The sequence below is a fragment of the Schistocerca americana genome, chromosome 9, assembly GCF_021461395.2.
Source record: "Schistocerca americana isolate TAMUIC-IGC-003095 chromosome 9, iqSchAmer2.1, whole genome shotgun sequence".
Classification (NCBI taxonomy): domain Eukaryota; kingdom Metazoa; phylum Arthropoda; class Insecta; order Orthoptera; family Acrididae; genus Schistocerca; species Schistocerca americana.
Window position 1 is genome coordinate 161,241,698 of NC_060127.1, and position 19,649 is coordinate 161,261,346.

The window sequence follows — 19,649 nt, forward strand, 5'->3', positions numbered from 1 at the left end:
AGGACATCTCACACATCCATGCCCGAGACAGGATTCGAACCTGGGACTGTAGCAGCAGCGTAGTTCCGGACTAAAGCGCCTAGAACCTCTCGGCCACAACGGCCGGCAGGCGAAAATCTGCAACTGAGAAAAATATTAACAGAAATGGTGTTGAAAAAGGAACAGCACAAATGGACACAGACTTATTGGACGATAGTGAAGTCATGATGGAAATGCTGAAAAACCAGCCACAGCGGCCGACAGGCGAATATCTGCAACTGAGAAAAATATTAACAGAAATTGTATTGAAAAAAGAACAGAACAAATGGACACAGACCTATTGGACTAAAGTGAAGGCATCACGGAAATGCTGAAAAACCAGAATTGGCAGATGCTTGAAAATAGAAGCAAATATCCTACGAAAGCCTACTTACGAAGTTTCGGGAATCAGTTTCAAGTCATTTTAGCAGTCATTCGTATTGCGGTGCATACGCAATTGTAACAGGAAGAGAGCACTACATGTGGCCCAATTCTAAATATCCTCTGCCATGGGCTTCACGGTGTTTTGGGTATGCATGTAGATGTAGATAACTGTTGCGAATCTCACGAAGTGCGTTCTCGGTAGCTCTAAAGATCTAAATTTAGGAAGAAAAATAAGACAGTGTCGTAATACTGCAGCCTTGAATGTTACGGCTGACGTCGGCGCTTGGACAGGGAAGAACTGAACGCGTGGATCAACAGAACTGATGCCACAGAAGGATGGATACGCTAGGGTCCTCTAGTAGTCGAAGTGAAAAGTAAAGGCGACGACAGCGCGGCACACGGGTCCGGATCAAACTACTACGTCTTGCAAAGAGCTTTATTTATTGGTATGTACTTACAAAGAAAACAACTAATGAATTCCAGCAGAAACAGACATAGGTTATTACTGCTTGTATGCGATACAGTCAGTTCGGGAATTATACAGTTGCCCCTTTGCCACTTAGAAGTGCGCAGAACCGACAGGGGAATCCCCGTTGCTGCGCTCAGCACTTTCAACTGCCTCGCAGCTGCAGCGTTGGGTCTCTTTCTGTGTGCTAAGGGAAACGGTAAGACGTGTTGTAACGGGCACGCAAGAACAGATCTGGCACCGTTTTCAGTCCATCGGTAGAGTGTTGCCGCAGCAGAACGGTCGTAGAGGTAACGCTTCTCTCACGTAGATATAGTATATCGAAAGATACATTTTTTTTGTTTTGTTTTTAGTCGTCCAGTTCTCCAGCTGGTTTCGTGTGGCCTTTCATCTTGCTTTTGTTTGCTATATCCATCATCTCAGAGGAGCACTTCCACCCATCGTCGTGAATTATTAGTTTTGTTTGCTATAAAATAATATTTGCTATTGCCAGCAACGATATTCCTTTATTGGTTTTCTGCATGGCGCATTTCGGGGGTTAATTGTAATTATCAAGTGCGTTTCTTCGTGCATAGGACATTTTAGAAGCGAGGTTTACGACCTGTCAGCTTCTGTATTATTTAGGCTACAACCGTGATGTAAACAGGCGTAATCTTGTAATTACAAATGTATCCTTCTGTACAGATAATGGCGGATTTGTAAATAACCATTGCAAAGTTCCTTCAGAATTCAAGTCTTCATTCTCAAGTTTTAGGAAAATAAAGTGAAATGCGTTGTTCTGATGCTGTGGTTTACTCTTTGTTTAGTTTCGTTGCTATCCAAGCTAGCAGTAAAATAATTACAACCGCCGGTTGTAACTTCGATTGCTTTTTCCTATCCATGGCCGTTATTTTATAGACGAAAGTGTGGGAAATTTACGTGCTTGTTTCTACTGAATATGATGTAATATTCTGGGACAGTTCTGCGAAGAAGCGTAAAATATGCTGTATCCATGCTTTCTGGAAACAATTTTTTATAGCATGTATAAGTACTTGTTTTAGTACGTTATATGTAAGCACTAAACTGCATTTTATTCACAGTATGTAAGTTTCCTATTATTGGGTGAGAAGACCGCCCTTAGTTTAAAAAAAAATGTATCATAATTTACAGATCCGAAAAAAATTCACTTATCTGACTGTTGTAATGTTTTACTGCGCTATCCTCGTTCTTTTTCGTTCACTTCGCAGTGTGTTCTTTCCATTTAGATTTCGCTGGGTTTTTCGCCAGGGTACCGATTTTCCAGCAGTGTTTTATCTACATTGTGCAGAAGTTGGACGCATTATAAATATCGACTAATGTGAAAATTCGGCACATCCATATTATCCGTGTTTTGTTTACGTTTTTAGCTCATTTTTTCCGAATTACCTCTATTTTGTTAATACTCAGCTACGCACTGTGTTACCAAACTATCAGCTGGTTTTCGTGTTTGTTTTATTACTAAAAAGTGTATTTTCAGCATACTGATTTTGATGCCTTTGAAATGTTAGGTTTTTTTGTTTCAATTATCCGAGAATTACGAACCAATTTTACATCTGGATGATTTTTTACTTTCTTTTCACTGAAAATTCTGTTATCATTTCGCTGTGTCTTCTACTCCAGTTACTTCCTATTACCGTTTCCACCCAAGAAAATTTATGCTTTTAACTCATTACGTTTTGAAATGATTCATTTTGTTTCTTCTCTTGTATTGTAGTATACGTGGTGATGTATATTTTCGATTTATATGATCTAGGTTGTCTATTTTTTCAGAGGTACTTAAAGATGCCTTTTATTATCTTATTGTAAACTGTTCTGTTTAAATGCTCGTAAATGATTAATCCATTCATGATTGCCCTTGTTACATTTTCTATATTCCGGTACGTTTCAGAGTTGCTTTTAAATTTACAAATTTCTGTATTTCTTAGAGGTCTCAAATTTTCAAAATGGTTCAAATGGCTCTGAGCACTATAGGACTTAACTTCTGAGGTCATCAGTCCCCTAGAACTTAGAACTACTTAAACCTAACTAACCTAAGGACATCACACACATCCATGCCCGAGGCAGGATTGGAACCTGCGACCGTAGCGGTCACGCGGTTCCAAACTGAAGCGCCTAGAACCGCACGGCCACACCGGCCGGCCTCAAATTTTCCCTTGTACTTCGTGGATTGGAGAGTGCTAGGTCTGTTAAATTTTTTTTATTTTGATCGCCTCCTTTCTTTGAGGGAGAATAATTACAGCATCGTTCCAGTTTTAGGGAAGTGTATCTGTCACAGCTATTCCGTAAAAACTTATTTGAACTGCTCTTATACGTATCAGTCTTCCTGCAGCTTTAATCATTCTTCAGGAATGTTACCTATCTTTACATTTTGAACTGTTTTATACACCTCATTTCGTATTACTTGCGGAATTTCATTTTAGCTGTCAGTGCCTGTGTTTCTTACTCACTCCTTCAACTGCAAATATACTAACATAGAGACCTAGAAGAATAATCATTTGCCATTTGTAGTATAAAGTTAGTGTTTTGTTTTCAAACACTTGTTATTTTCAATTATTTCTCTTAGCATTTGTTTGCTGTACGTTCGCATATCGTATTGAAGAAATTTACAAATTTTGTTGTTTAATGAATCATATTCTCTGAGAGTTCCGTCATTATTTACATGAAATTCTAGCCTTTCTTTTCAATGTTTCCTTGCTGCATTTAAGATTTTTATTTCTTTTGCTTTCATTATAGCAACATCACTTACTGTTTGCCATAGAACCTATGTCAAATATATGCACTTGTCAGTCTCTGCTGTGTAACTTCACTATTTAAAAGGCTGTATAAGTTGCTTAATTTGATCTAATGTACCTCTTCATTCTTAAATGAAATCTCGTGTCTTAGAACTCTGACTTGCTGCCTATTGAACCTCTTCATCTCAGAGTAGCACTTGCAACCTACGTCCTCAATTATTTGCTTGACGTATTCCAATCTCTGTCTTCCTCTACAGTTTTTGCCCTCTACAGCTCCCTCTAGTACCATGGAAGTCATTCCCTCCGGTCTTAACAGATGTCTTATCATCCTGTTCCTTCTCCTTATCAGTGTTTTCCCTCATATTCCTTTCTTTTCCGATTCTGCACAGAACCTCCTTATTCCTTACCTTGTCAGTCCACCTGATTTTCAACATTCGTCTGTAGCACCACATCTCAAATGCTTCGATTGTCTACTGTTTCGATTTTCCCACAGTCCACGTTTGACTACCATACAATGCTGTGCTCCAAATATACATTCGCAGAAATTTGTTCTTAAACACCTATGTTCGATTTATCAAACATAGGCAACTTCCTGGCAGATTAAAACTGTGTGCCAATTCGAAACTCGAAATCGGGACCTTTACCTTTCGGGGGAAAGCTACCAACCCGTCCTAACAGCTTCAATTCCGCCAGTACCTCGTTTCCTGCCTTCCTAACTTCACAGAAGCTCGCCTGCAGACCTTGTAGAACACTCCTAAGAAAGGATATTGCGGAGACATGACCTAGCCACAGGGGGATGTTTACAGAATGAAATTTTCACTCTGCAGCTTAGTGTGCGCGGATATGAAACTTCCTGGCAGATCGAGGCTTGAACTCGGGACCTTTCCAAAGGTTCCGAGTTCAAGTCTCGGTCCGGCATACAGTTTTAATCTGCCAGGAAGTTGACTAGGTTCGATACTAGTAGTCTTCTCTTGGCTAGGAATGCCCCTTTTGCCAGTGCTAGTTTGCTTTTGATGTTCTCCTTGCTCCATCAATCCTGATGTTAATTTTCTCGCTGTTATCATTTCTGCTACTTCTCATTACTTTCGTCTTTATTTCGTTTACTCTCAGACCATATTCTGTACTCATTAGACTGTTCATTCCATTCAGCAGATCACGTAATTCTTCTTCACTTTCACTCAGGATAGCAATATCATCAGCGAATTCCACTCCTGAACTTTTATTTCCATCATTGCTTATTCGATGTACAGATTGAACAGTAGTGGCGAAAGACTACATCCCTGTCTTACATCCTTTTTAATCCGAGCACTTTTTTCTTGGTCGTCCACTCTTATTCTTCCCTCTTGGTTCTTCTACATATTGTATATTACTCGTCTCTTCCTATAGCTTACCCCTATTTTTCTCAGAATTTCGAAAATGTTGCACCATCTTACATTATCGAACCAAAGAGGCAATTCTGACGTTGCGGTTGATAATAGAAGCAAGACTAAAGAAAAGTCAAGACTCGTTCATAGGATTTCTTTCTTTAGTCTTGCTTCCATAATCAACCACAACGCCAGAATTGCCTCTCTGGTGCGTTTACCTTTCCTAAAGCCAAAATGAGCGTCATTTAACATATCCTCAATTTTCTTTCCCATTTTTCTGTATATTATTCTTGTCAGTAACTTGGACGCATGAGCTGTTAAGCTCATTGCACGATAATTCTCGCCCTTGTTAGCTCCTGCAGTCTTCGGAATTATGTGGATGATATTTTTCTGAAAGTCAGATGGTATGTCACCAGACTCATACATTCTCCACACCAACGTGAATAGTTGCTTTGTTGCCGCTTCCCCCAATGATTTTAGAAATTCTGATGGAATGTTGCCTAACACTTCTGCCTTATTTGATCTTAAGTCCTCCAAAGCTCTCTTAAATTTGTTTGTAATACTGGATTCCCTATCTCTCCTAAATCGACTCGTCTTTCTTCTTCTATCATATCAGACAAATCTTTCCCCTAGGCCTTCAATGTACTCTTTCCGCCTATCCGCTCTCTGCATTTAACAGTGGAATTCCCGTTGCACTCTTAATGTTAAAACCCTTTCTTTTAATTTCGCGGAAGGTTATTTTGTTTTTTCCTATATGCTGAGTCAGTCCTTCCAACAATCACGTCTTTTCGATTTCTTTACATTTTTCATGCAAGCATTTCGCCATAGCTTCCCTGCACTTTCTGTTTATTTCATTCCTCAGCGCCTTGTTATTTCTGCATTTCCCTTTAATAAATATGGATTTTAATTCTCTCCTATAGTCACGGAAAAAACTAGAAAGAAAGCCAGATGATGGTGAAAAAAGTCTTTCTTCCTGACGGCAGCTAAGTCACTCATTTGCTAGCAAAATGATATTAAAAAGAAGCCAGAGTTAGCTGTGAAAAAGCTGGTTTAGCAACACTCTCGATAGCACAGCAGTCACATGTCCGAGCTGGTACAATATTGTTTGGCTTTTGTTCGGAAGTTCGGGTCGTACGTACGCGACTTGTTATTGTTTTTTCTGGTGAGTGTTTTGTGTACAGCAATAGAGAAGTTGTGAAACGAGAAGTCTATAACTTTCATAAACGTGACTCATTAATGATCAGGGCGGTGGAACGTACAAGGTAATGTATATAAAGCTCCCACTCAGAAAATTAGGGCTGCCATGCTGTTGCAGATGAAATCGGAAACACTCTTGATTTTTCTTGTGAACTGTATCATGTCTTTCCGTGCGCTGTGAGAATAAAGAAAATATAAACAAAAAATTTATTTCAGACTTAACCGTAATGAAATCGTTGTCCGTCTACCAAAGCTTTGCGCACTTATTGGTACCGAGAGGCTTATTGATGACACTAAACTTATGTACAAACCACCCGCAGCTAAAAACCGAAGGCTGATCGGCAATCGGGTTGTAACTGATATGCAGTCTCTCACTTTTGTACTGGTTTTAGCAGTTCTCGTATCAATTGTAATTTGTGTTTTCACATTCTGGTAAAATTCTGGGAATGATTTGTATTCAGCATCAGTTCACGATTTGCATTTTTTGGCATTCCGCTAACCCAAAAAGCAATGTATTCACTTAGCCCTATTTCTCTTGTTCTTTCTGACTTGATTCCTTTTATGGTGTACGAGAAGTGTTCAATAAGTAACGCAACACAATTTTTTTCTGAAAGCAGGTCGCTTTCATTCAGGATTCCAATACTCCATGTTATTCAGCACACTTTTGGAAATAAAAATCTATTTTTAACGTAATTTCAGTTCAATGCGACAGCTTTACGCTACCATACTGTCATGGCCTGTATGCCCGCATAGTACAACTCTACTGGTTGACGTCGGAGCCAATGTCTTGATGCATCAAGATCCTCCCAATCATCCACGTACTGCTTTCCACAAAGTGCATCCTCAACTAGGGCAAAGAGATGGAGGTTGGAAGGTGCGAGATGAGGGCTGTAGGGTGGATCCCAACGGGCACATACCTTTCAGTACCCCAGCTGGTGGACAGTTGTGTCCGCTCTACCAACAGAGACGTCCAGTTGTGCAGCGAGGTGTTTGGTTGTAATCCGTCTGTCACCTCGAATGAGAGTGTCCACACGTTCCAACATGCCAAGAGTCACGCAGATCGGTCAGATTTGTGTGACCTTGCAGTGATGTCAGATGCCTCGCCCCAACGACTAACCGTGCGTTTGTTCATTGCCAGATCCCTGTAGACGTTCTGCAAGCGCCTAAGTACATCGGCGATGCTCTGGTTTTCCGCCAAAAGCAAGTCAATGATAGCTCTCTGCTTGGAACGAACATCTGTTACAGATGTCACTTTGAAGGCTATACAGGGTGGTCCATTGATAGTGACCGGGCCAAATATCACACGAAATAAGCATCAAGCGAAAAAACTACAAAGAACGAAACTCGTTTAGCTTGAACGGGGAAACCAGATGGCGCTATGGTTGGCCCGCTAGATGACGCTGCCATACGTCAAACGGATATCAACTGCGTTTTTTAAAAGTAGGAACCCCCATTTTTTATTACATATTCGTGTAGTACGTAAAGATACATGAATGTTTTAGTTGGACCACTTTTTTCGCGTTGTGATAGATGGCGCTGTAATAGTCACAAACGTGTAAGTACGTGGTATCACGTAACATTCCACCAGTGCGGACGGTATTTGCTTCGTGATACACTACCCGTGTTAAAATGGACCGTTGGCTAATTGCGGAAAAGGTCGATGTCATGTTGATGTATGGCTATTCTGATCAAAATGCCCAACGGGCGTGTGCTATGTATGCTGCTCGGTATTCTGGACGACATCCGGACCGTTCGCCGGATAGTTACATTTAAGGAAACAGGAAGTGTTCAGCCACATGTGAAACGTCAACCACGACCTGCAACAAATGATGATGCCCAAGAAGGTGTTTTAGCTGCTGTCGCGGCTAATCCGCACATCAATAGCAGACAAACTGCGCGAGAATCGGGAATCTCAAAAACGTCGGTTTTAAGAACGGTACATCAACATCGATTGCACCTGTACCATATTCTATGCACCAGGAATTGCATGTCGACGAATTTGAACGTCGTGTACAGTTCTGCCACTGGGCACAAGAGAAATTACGGGACGATGACAGATTTTTTGCACGCGTTCTATTTAGCGACGAAGCGTCATTCACCAACAGCGGTCACGTAAACCGGCATAATATGCACAATGGGGCAACGGAAAATCGACGATGGCTGCGACAAGTGGAACATCAGCGACCTTGGCGGGTTAGTGTATGGTGCGGCATTATGGGAGGAAGAATAATTGGCCCCCATTTTATCGATGGCAATCTAAATGGTGCAATGTATGCTGATTTCCTACTTAATGTTCTACCGATGTTACTACAAGATGTTTCACTGCATGACAGAATGGCGATGTACTTCCAACATGATGGATGTCCGGCACATAACTCGCGTGCGGTTGAAGCGGTATTGAATAGCATATTTCATGACAGGTCGATTGGTCGTCGAAGCACTATACCATGGCTCGCACGTTCGCCGGATTTGACTTCTCCGGATTTCTTTCTGTGGGGAAAGTTGAAGGATATTTGCTATCGTGATCCACCGACAACGCCTGACAACATGCGTCAGCGCAATGTCAATGCATGTGCGAATATTACGGAAGGCGAACTACTCGCTATTGAGAGGAATGTCGTTACACGTATTGCCACATGCATTGAGGTTGACGTACATAATTTTGAGCATTTATTTCATTAATGTGGTATTTACAGGTAATCACGCTGTAACAGCATGCCTTCTCAGAAATGGTAAGTTCACACAAAGGTACATGTATCACACTGGAACAACCGAAATAAAATGTTCAAACGTACCTACGTTCTGTATTTTAATTTAAAAAACTTACCTGTTACCAACTGTTCGTCTAAAATTGTGAGCCATGTGTTTGTGACTATTACAGCGCCATCTATTACAAAGTGAAAAAAGTGGTCCAACTAAAACATTCACGTTTCTTTACGTACTACACGAAGCTATAGTAAAAAAATTAGGGTTTCTATTGAAAAAAACGCAGTTGATATCCGTTTAACCTATGGCAGCGCCATCTAGCGGGCCAACCATAGCGCCATCTGGTTTCCCCCTTCAAGCTGGACAAGTTTCGTTCTTTGTAGTTTTTTCGTTTGACGCTTATTTCGTGAGATATTAGGCCCGGTCACGATCAATCGACCACTAACCATCGGAACTTCATGAACCTACAGAGACAGAAGCAGGAGTATTTCACGGTATCGCACAACAAGTTCCACATTTTTTCGACCAAGGCCGAGAAACAAAAATTTCTTGCATCAGTTATTGAACGCCTATCGTAAAAGCAGTAGAGCCGCTATCACTCTATGTTGGCGTTCCTTCATTCTGTGGCAGTAGCGTGGTCCCTTTGTAAACACTGCTGGCCCGGAAATGAATTGCTACAAACATTACCGGGCACTAGTCGCCGGTAATGTTACAGTACTTGTGGCTACAATTCGTATGGCCACAATGTTGCTGGACAACTTCATCGGGATGTATTGTCAGCAAAATGCATTTTTGTGCCTCTTGAAAACATGCATTTACGATACCAGCAGTTCGTCTCTGAATTTGTCACATCTCTATTGTCATGATAAGGACTCCAAACACGGGAACATTGGAATCGGTCGCACTGGACTGTTCATTCCATTTAACAGGACCTGCAGTTCTTCTTCAGCTTCACAGATGACAGCGTTGTTTACAGGGTATCTTATCATTGATATTCTTTCATCCTGAATATTAATATATAGCTCTGACCTGAAATGTTGATATCAATTTTTGATAACTTAACAGAAGCTCTCCTGCGAACCTTGCAGAACTAGCAGTCCGCCGCTCGTGGTCTCGCGGTAGCGTTCTCGCTTCCCGAGCACGGGGTCCCGGGTTCGATTCCCGGCGGGGTCAGGGATTTTCACCTGCCTCGAGATGACTGGGTGTTTGTGTTGTCCTCATCATTTCATCATCATCCAGGACAGTGGCGAAATTGGACTGAGCAAAGATTGGATAATTGTACGGGCGCTGATAACCACGCAGTTGAGCGCCCCACAAACCAAACATCATCATCATCAGAACTAGCATTCCTGAAAGAAAGGAGAGCTTCTGTTAAGTTTGGAAGGTAGGAGACGAGGTACTGGCAGAAGTAAAGCTGTGAGGACGGGGCGTGAGTCGTGCTTGGGTAGCTCAGTTGGTAGAGCACTTGCCCGCGAAAGGAAAAGGTCCCGAGTTCGAGTCTCGGTCCGGCACACAGTTTTAATCTGCCAGGAAGTTTCATATCAGCGCTGCAGAGTGAAAATCTCATTGTGTACACAGGGCATGTGTCCACACACCTTTAAAGTGTCACAGTCTGGTACATAACCAAGGTTGATTCAGGTCCTGGAGCCAATGTGCTGACGTGCTCCCGTTTCGATGTTAATCGAACGATCCTCGGAGTAACGAGGGATCGAATCATGGAACTTACGAATCGTACGACGTCATCAGCTGCCCACGAGGATTTGTTTTGCGAGTATTTTATGTTGTTCTCTTGTCCAGGGAAGTGGTCCTGGAGCCTATGTGCTGACGTGCACCCGTTTTGATGTTAATCGAATGATCCTCGTAGCAACGAGGGATCGAATCACGGAATTTACGAATCGTATGACGCCATCAACTGCCCACGAGGTTTTGTTTTGCGAGTATTTTCTGTTATTCTCTTGTCCAGGGAAGTGTACCAAAGCGCCAGAGAACGTGAGAGAACCTCTGCGCGCACCAGCTCGTAAGTAAATCCTGTTGCGTCCTTCTGACAGCCAGCGAGGTGCTTTAAAGCATGATTATTTTGTACACAGAACGTGCGACGCTACATCTCTGCGCTAGTATGCTGTTTATTACCGGAAAATAAGCAATACCACAGCCAGTGGCGCCTCGTGAGTATACATTCCGGCTGTACGGAATTTTGTAGATTCAGATACATTTTGGAGTGTGAAATTAATAGCATCAGCTGTACAACAGTTATGCTTATCAACAGATTTATACAACTACAATGCCAATAATAATAACAGTAATAATAATGATAATATCTGGCAAAAGAAAGAATGGTTTTGCGGAATTTTTTTTATTTCGTACATAATTAAGCACAGTTTAGCGCAATAACGAAATAATGTGTAAGCTTTCACAACTCTCCGTTTCGCATTTTTTTGTAAGTGGGAATTTTCGTGCTTTCCCTTTTTTTTCAGACAAATGTGCAAGATTCCTAACAGATGTATTAGTTCACGAATTCACTTCCGGGTTACAAATCAGATATTCTTACGCTGTACCCATCCAACAACTTGTGCTAACTGTAGATTTCCCTTGTTAAATATTCGCAGTCACTCTTATTCGATTTCGTCACTCTCCCAATCACAGGATGTGTTGTCAGAGGCCCTAGCCCCTTTCTGGCTAACTTCCCCAGATAATTTACTTCCCGAAATGAGATTTTCACTCTGCACCGGAGTGTGCGCCGATATGAAACTTCCTCGCGGATCAAAACTGTGTACCGGACCGGGACTCAAACTGCGGACCTTTGCCTTTCGCAGACAAGTACTCTAGTGACTGAGCTACCCAAGCACGACTCGCGACCCGCCCTCACAGCTTTACTTTTCTGTTAGCATTTAAAATAGATTCAACATAGCTCATGTTTACACTTTTCACGAAAGCCGATTCCCGCACAATAAACAACTAACTTCAAACACAAACTGGCGTTTGTGGAAATGATTAAACTAAAGTAGTAATGTCTACCAACATGATAACTGGAATAGAATACATATGTGGCGCTGAGATCCATAAGGGCCTTACACGCACAGCCGTAGATCTCACATGTAAGTGAATATCTGGGAAATCAGTGGTATAGCTTTTCGTGAATTTTCAGATATATGTTGTGGCCCTATAGCGCAGATAAACATGACTTAAGGTCAACAGATTTCAGAAACATGAATAAATGCAACAGTCTCACAACCGACGGTGATGTGCTTTGATTCACCCCGGCTCAAGTGGATTACTGTGTGATACAATTCACAACTTAATGTTCTATAGTTCATTCAGAAACCCACAAAGCAGGATTACTGTCAGTACAACTTTCAAAAATGTTCAAATGTGTGTGAAATTTTATGGGACTTAACTGCTAAGGTCATCAGTCCCTAAGCTTACACACTATTTAACCTAAATTATCCTAAGGAGAAACACACACATCCATGCCCGAGGGAGGACTCAAACCTCCGCCGGAACCAGCCGCACAGTCCATGACTGCAGCGCCTGAGACCGCTCGGCTAATCCCGCGCGGCAGTACAACTTTAATATATACTGACGTCCGATCTAATTTTATAATACAGTGAGTGAATGATACTCCGTTCGTCATAAGAATAAACCTCAAGGTAACTTCCTAGCAGATTAAAACTGTGTGCCGGACTCAAACTCGGGACCTTTGCCTTTCGCGGCAAGTGCTCTACCATCTGAGCTACCCAAGCACGAATCACGCCCCGTCCTCACAGATTTACTTCTGCCACTACCTCGTCTCCTACCTTCCAAACTTTACAGAAGCTCTCCTGCGAACCTTGCAGAACTAGCACTTCCGAAAGAAAGGATATTGCGGAGATATGGCTTAGCCACAGCCTGGGGGATGTTTCCAGAGTGAGATTTTCACTCTGCAGCGGAGTGTGCGCTGATATGAAACTTCCTCAGATGGTAGAGCGCTTGCCCGCGAAAAGGCAAAGGTCCCGAGTTCGAGTCTCGGTCCGGCACACAGTTTTAATCTGCCAGGAGGTTTCATATCAGCGCACACTCCGCTGCAGAGTGAAAATCTCATTCTGATTATACTGTGTATTCTTTCGTGTTTGCTGGAACCTCATTGGATTTCATTTCACGTGGAGCAGAAGTGAAGGTGTCCCGAGTACAGCCGAATACGATAATGAGGATACGTTTTATGCTGTGCGTTATGCGTACATTGACTCAAGATAATACGGGGCAACAGCTTTACCGGTGCATTTAACTTGAAAGCACTAGCCAGCTGCCTGGTCCAGCTCCAGCTAACCTGCAGTGATGTGAACAGTTGTAATAAAGACGCAGAAAGAGACGAGCAGAGAAGCCTTGAATGTCATTTAATTTTTGAACAGAAGCATATAATTATAAAACTCGGACACTTCTTAGGTGATCTACTGGAAAACATAAGATGCTCTCGATCTTAGCTAACGTAGTACTGTAATTAAAAACGAGAGTGATGAAAGTTCGTGACTTTAACAAGGGTAATTTTTCTGCATGAACTATGTGCGGCGTAAAAGTGCACTGCTGGGATTTCACTCAGTCGTCTGGTAACCTCCGAACTTCTTTCATATCGGACTCCGAGGAATGCGGTACATTTCAGTGCTGCTGTGAGGCGCTCAGCAGTAGAATCTCAAGCCACCAAATAGTCCACGTTTCCTCCTCCCCTTTTATGATGTGCCGTTCTGCAATTCACCATCGCTCGGCAGTGGACGAGTCACAAAGCTTTGTGCATTACTTCCAGTCAGGTTAGCAGCTTAAATGCCTTGTTATTTCTCGTGATATATCCATTAACTTGGTTCCAGATCAATTCTGATCGCAGTGTTAAAGGTGACGACTGTAAAGCTGCAGCATTTGTACCGTGTGCTCGACTGCGGGGAAATTATTGTTTTCCATCTTTTTTTCTCCAAAAAATTTAACTGTGTAATGTTTTCTTAGCTTCAAAATCTTTAACCTTATTTTATGATATATCGATAATTAAGAATGTGTAATTGCAATGAATGTAATATGCAATTAGAAACTACAAGACGTGCATCTTTCTTGATAAATTTCGTATTTAAATGATTTAGGCATTGAAACAAAAGAAATTGTAGATCACAACGGGTTTGGAACCGCCGCCCACCACTTCACTCGGTTATCAACTTACAACGCTACTGATTACGCCACGAAAGGAGTAAAATTCAGTCTCTTGCAATTACAATATTGTATTTCTCGAAAAACGTCCAAGCTGATTTTTCTCTGTAATGTTGTGAAAAACATTAAGAACAACTTGTTTCTAGCCATTAACGGTGTTCCGTGTGCGTGTTTCATTACGAAGCAGTGTCATCCATTTTCGCGGTTCATAAGATGATGATGATGTTTGGTTTGTGGGGCGCTCAATTGAGCGATCCTCTGCGCCCGTACATATTCCCAACCTTTGCTCAGTCCAATCTCGCCACTTTCATGAATGATGATGAAATGATGAGGACAACACAAACAGCCAGTTATCACAAGGCAGGCCGGCCGAAGTGGCCGTGCGGTTAAAGGCGCTGCAGTCTGGAACCGCAAGACCGCTACGGTCGCAGGTTCGAATCCTGCCTCGGGCATGGATGTTTGTGATGTCCTTAGGTTAGTTAGGTTTAACTAGTTCTAAGTTCTAGGGGACTAATGACCTCAGCAGTTGAGTCCCATAGTGCTCAGAACCATTTGAACCATCACAAGGCAGGTGAAAATCCCTGCCCCGCCGGTAATCGAACCCGGGACCCCGTGCTCGGAAAGCGAGAACGCTACCTCGAGATCACGACAGCGGAACAATCAGAGCATAAGTAGCGCTTACAGAGAGTGTGTGGCTGTATACGATTTATAAAAATTTGTAAAATAAAAATTACGTAGCCAAAGTGTGATTAAGATAAACTTTGATGGCTGTTAATACATCAGAATGTCTTAAAGTTTCATTTACAGTTTCGCAGTAATAAGATATCTAATACATAAGCTGGACCCACTTTCAAGATCGGAACAACACCAGTGTACGGAAGTTAGGCTGCTAACCAATAATCGTGTTTGTGTTTGTTTGGATCAGGTTTATCATAAGAATGTTCATCGTGAGAATGAACCTGATGTAAACATTCCGCCATGTATTCTTCCGCGTCTGCTTGAATCTCATTGGATTTCGTTTCACGTGGAGCGGAAGCCAAGCTGTGACCAGTACAGTCAAGTGCGATCATAGGTATACGTTTTATGCTGTGTTACACGCACATAGACTGAGCTATAACGCCGTAGAACAGCATTACAGGCGCATTAACCTTTGAGAGCACTGGGCAGCCAGCGGCCCAGCTAACCTGCAAAGGTGTGAGCAGTTGCATTTCACGAGACGAAGAAAGAAACAATACAGCTTCGAAAGTCATTTAATTTTTAAAAAGAATTAAATAATATCTGGCAAAAGTCCAGCATTACCGCGTGCTTCTTAGGTGACCAGACGGAAAGCATAAAATGGACTCGTTCTCTCCTGGCACAGTATTCTAATTACTAACAAGAGTTCTAATTTAAACATAGGGTAATTTTCCTGAGCGAGCTGTGTGAAATGCAAAAGCATACTGCAGCGATTTGACCGTACTGTTGAATACTGAAGCCACTGAATATATTAATTACAATCTGGTAATTTCTTAGCTCCTTCCGTATCCGAATCTGAGAAATACATTTCAGTTCTGTAAGTATCACCTGCTACGTTGATAACGAGCCTATCAACAACAGAATCCACGAAGTCAACCAAGCGCCGTATTTTCTCTTCATGACGAGCCGTTCTATAGCCCGCCAGCGTCGGCAGTTGACATGTGAAAAAGCTCCGTGCGTTACTTCCAGTACGTCAGGCAGCTCAACAGTCTTTATTTTTCGGACCAAATCCCTTAACTTGGCCCCAGATCAGTTCTGTTGGGTTCATATTGTACAGTGGGAAATGTAAAAAAGTCGCATTTGTATAGTGTACTCAGTCCTGTGAAAAAGATTGTTTTCCATGTTCCTACAACACTCATCTACATCTGTGGTATAAAACAATGGACGTAGTCCAAATAAAGAGTATTTGGTTTTTCATTTTTGCCTTCAAAAATTAAACTGTTATGTTTTCTTTATTTAAGCAACTTTTATCTATTAAGTGTCTTTCATAAAATATCGATAATTACGAATTTATATTTGAAATGAAAACAGGAATTTCGCGTGCAGTATGAAATAAGAAGACGTGCATTATTCATAAAAACATGATGATGAATTTTACAATTACGAGGTGTAGGTGTTTCAAATTGAACGAGAAAAGAAGTCAGGAAAGATTTAAACCACGGAATTATAAATTGCAGTAAATTATCAATCTATCACGCTCACATACAATGTGAGCTGGTGTCTCAACTATATGTAATATAGTCCCTCGAAAATCTTCAAAGGCGGTTATCTCTGTGAATTTATGAGAAACATTTCTCGGCACTTTTTAACCGTGTTACACACGCATGTTTCACTACGGAACACTACGCAGCTTGCTAGGGTGACCAGACGTCCGTAATAATCAGAACATGTCCTCCTTTTTAGCTCTTTGTCCGGGGTCCGGGCAGATTTTTACAGTGTCCGGCGTTTTCGCAAAGTTGAGCCTAATACAGTTATATCTACAATCCGTCCCGTTCTATTGCTCTTTTATTAAATACTTTAACTATTGGCACAGCCATCATGATAAACACGCACGAAGGCGGTGTTAGTAGGCGGCACCAGGATCGTCGATGTTATCGTTGATCGACCTATAAGCTAATGCAAATATCGATTATTTAAAATTTTCGTTTCGTATCTCCGCTTTGTATTGGCGTGGCTTCCTGTAGCGCACGTATGATTTGTGAGTGTAATTTTTAAGCGAGTTACGTAAAATATTTGGGTATGCCTAAACGAAATATCCGGCTTTCAAGAAAGAGAGAAATGAATTTGAAGCGGAATGTAGGATATGTGAAGCTGGAACGTACGTCTCACAAGGGGAGGCCGCCAATTGTGAAATTCAGATTCGATTCATACTGCGCATAATAAAAGCTCATGGCCAGAGGTGTAATGTGGCAAAGCACCAAGATGCACTTCTCAGCCGTTGTCGAGAAAATCGACAGTTAAAAGAAACCGTTGCGGTGAAATACTCTCTACGGTTATTAATGTTCTACAGCGTCGTGGCGCAGCGGTAAGCGCTTGGGTTCGTAATCTGAATGTCGCCGGATCGAATCTCGCGGCATGCAACTTTCTTTTATTATTAGTTTTTTGTAATTCAAATATAAATATATATATATATATATATATATATATATATATATATATATATATATTTGAATTACAAAAAACTAATAATAAAAAAAGTTGCATGCCGCGAATTAATGAATTGCTTATGCATGTTGGTGAAGGCGGATCGCTCTCCAATTGTACCGCCTCCATTTTCCGTTTGTTTAACAAGGTGTACCAAAGCTCTCACGCCCGCACTGATTTTCGACGATGTTATAAGTTTCTATTCTAATTCGAACGTTTGACTTACGCTATACGTATCGTTTCGGAATATCGTTTCTACGTCTTCCGTTAACTATACGTGGTAAACATTATGAAGACAATGAATAACATTTGTGAAATACAACTTTGTTTGCGGAAAACATAATCATGTTCGAAGCCGCCAGTTTTTCCACGACAAACGACTTTCAACAACTTTTTATATGCATAATTATTGCAACTGAATGCCGGGAATTATATATATGTGTGTGTGTGTGTATATATATAAACATTTGAATTACAAAAAACAAATACTAAAAAAAAGAATTGCATGGCGCGAGATTCGATCCGGCCACTTTTCGGATTACAAACCCGAGCGTTTACCGCTGCGCCACAACGCTGTAGAAAATTGTAAATCGTAGAGAGTATTTCACCGCAACGGTTTCTTTTAACTGTCGGTTTTCTCGACAACGGCTGAGAAGTGTATCTTAGTGCTTTGCCACATTACACCTCTGGGCATGAGCTTTTATTATGCGCAGTATGAATCGAATCTGAATTTCACAATTGGCGGCCTCCCCTTGTCAGTGGCCAATACAGTTAAGAAAAACGAGACAGGTTAACTGTCATGGTTTTATTTCATTGTTTCATAGTTATTCAATTTATTTGTATTCGGAAGGTTAAAGTGCAGTTTACATGTCGTCAGCTGCTGCTTGAATTGTAGATGTTGGTAGCGGTGCGTCGAATGAAGGGAGGTGAAGGGCCTTACCGTTTTTCGCCGGTCGGCGTGGCCTTGCGGTTCTAGGCGCTTCAGTCTGGAACCGCGTGACCGCTACGGTCGCAGGTTCGAATCCTGCCTCGGGCATGGATGTGTGTGCTGTCCTTAGGTTAGTTAGGTTTAAGTAGTTTTAAGTTCTGGGGGACATAACCACAGATGACAAGTCCCATAGTGCTCAGAGCCATTTGAACCATTTTCTTACGTTTTTCGCTTTGTAAACAATTCCGTGCTGTTGACATAACAAAACAATTGACGCCACACTGTCACCACAATCAATGTTTTTAATTTTTTTTATATTGCTCAGTTAACCGCCACCTGACCATACGTAACAATTAACTACTAGTTTTACCGGTAATTCCCGGCAGTCACGTGACTTGGCCAAAGCTGACGGGTGGTATCCTCATCTGCTGTTGACCCGTTTGATGTGTCCTCTTTTTTTCTTCCTTTGACCTCCTTTTTGAAGCTGTTTGCTCTCGTTTTTAAACAATTGCATCTGGTCACCCTAGCTTCAGCCATTTTCACACTGCGTATTAACAGCGCGATCGTCAGAGCACAACAGTGTAGAGACTGTGACTGTACATGATTTTTGAAATAAAAGCTACGTAGCTAAAGCGTGATTAAAAAATACGTAATACATTTGAATCCCTTAAAGTTTCATTTAACGTAACTTAGTAGTATTATATCTTATACATAAGTAGGACCTACTTCCAAGAGCGTAACAACACCAGTGTACGTGTGCTATGGCCATCGACCAATCATCGCTTTTGTGTTTCTTATGCATCAGGTTTATTCTTGTCATGAACGGAGTAGAGTAGAACACTACCTATGGCAGTGGTGCTGAGGCTAGGATAGCTCGCGTCATGCGACACTTGCGTGCGTCGGCTTTCGAAATCAGCGGATTCTTCACAGCAGATCGGATTTCAGGGCTCCCGGGCAGCTCGGTGGTTTCTGCGGTATATACAGCAGATGAAGTGAATAAACACTTACGATACAAATACACAGAAGTTGGCGGGTACTCTGACTGGCTTCTGGTGTATATATCAATGTTGCAGCTGACAAGGGAGGCCACGACGCCCCGGATAACGAATTTACTTCGAACTTGTTACACTTTTTAGTGGTTCATTAGGATGGCGGCGACGATGTGATTAGTGTTCAAGTTTTTTAATCGGGCGATCGCTGTTCGAATCTCGATGTATGATCGGGATTCGAGCACTTCAAATATCTACGAGAGATAATCCGACCATCAGGACTGAACTTCATAGCCAATCAAGAAAGGATCTCCGAATTGCAGAAACCATATAAGCTCACTTGGAATCACGACAGTAAAAAATCTTATCTCTGTCAATGCAAAACTAAGGCATTACAACACAGTGGTTGTACCAGAAGTACTGTGCGCTGCAGAAACTACAGGGATTCGCGGTCATACCAAAACCGGAGAGATTGAAAAGCAAGCTAGAAAAATTCCGAGGAAAATATATGGGCCAGTGTTTCGT

General features: G+C 41.7%; 1 long non-coding RNA gene across 1 annotated transcript in view; it reads left to right on the forward strand.

The window, feature by feature from the left end:
* Positions 1-1,023: 1,023 nt before the first annotated feature.
* LOC124551205 overlaps positions 1,024-19,649 on the forward strand; it is a 62,861-nt gene continuing 44,235 nt past the window's right edge. The window contains exon 1 of the long non-coding RNA XR_006967794.1: positions 1,024-1,158. This is a non-coding gene — a long non-coding RNA (uncharacterized LOC124551205). The remainder of the gene's footprint in view (positions 1,159-19,649) is intronic.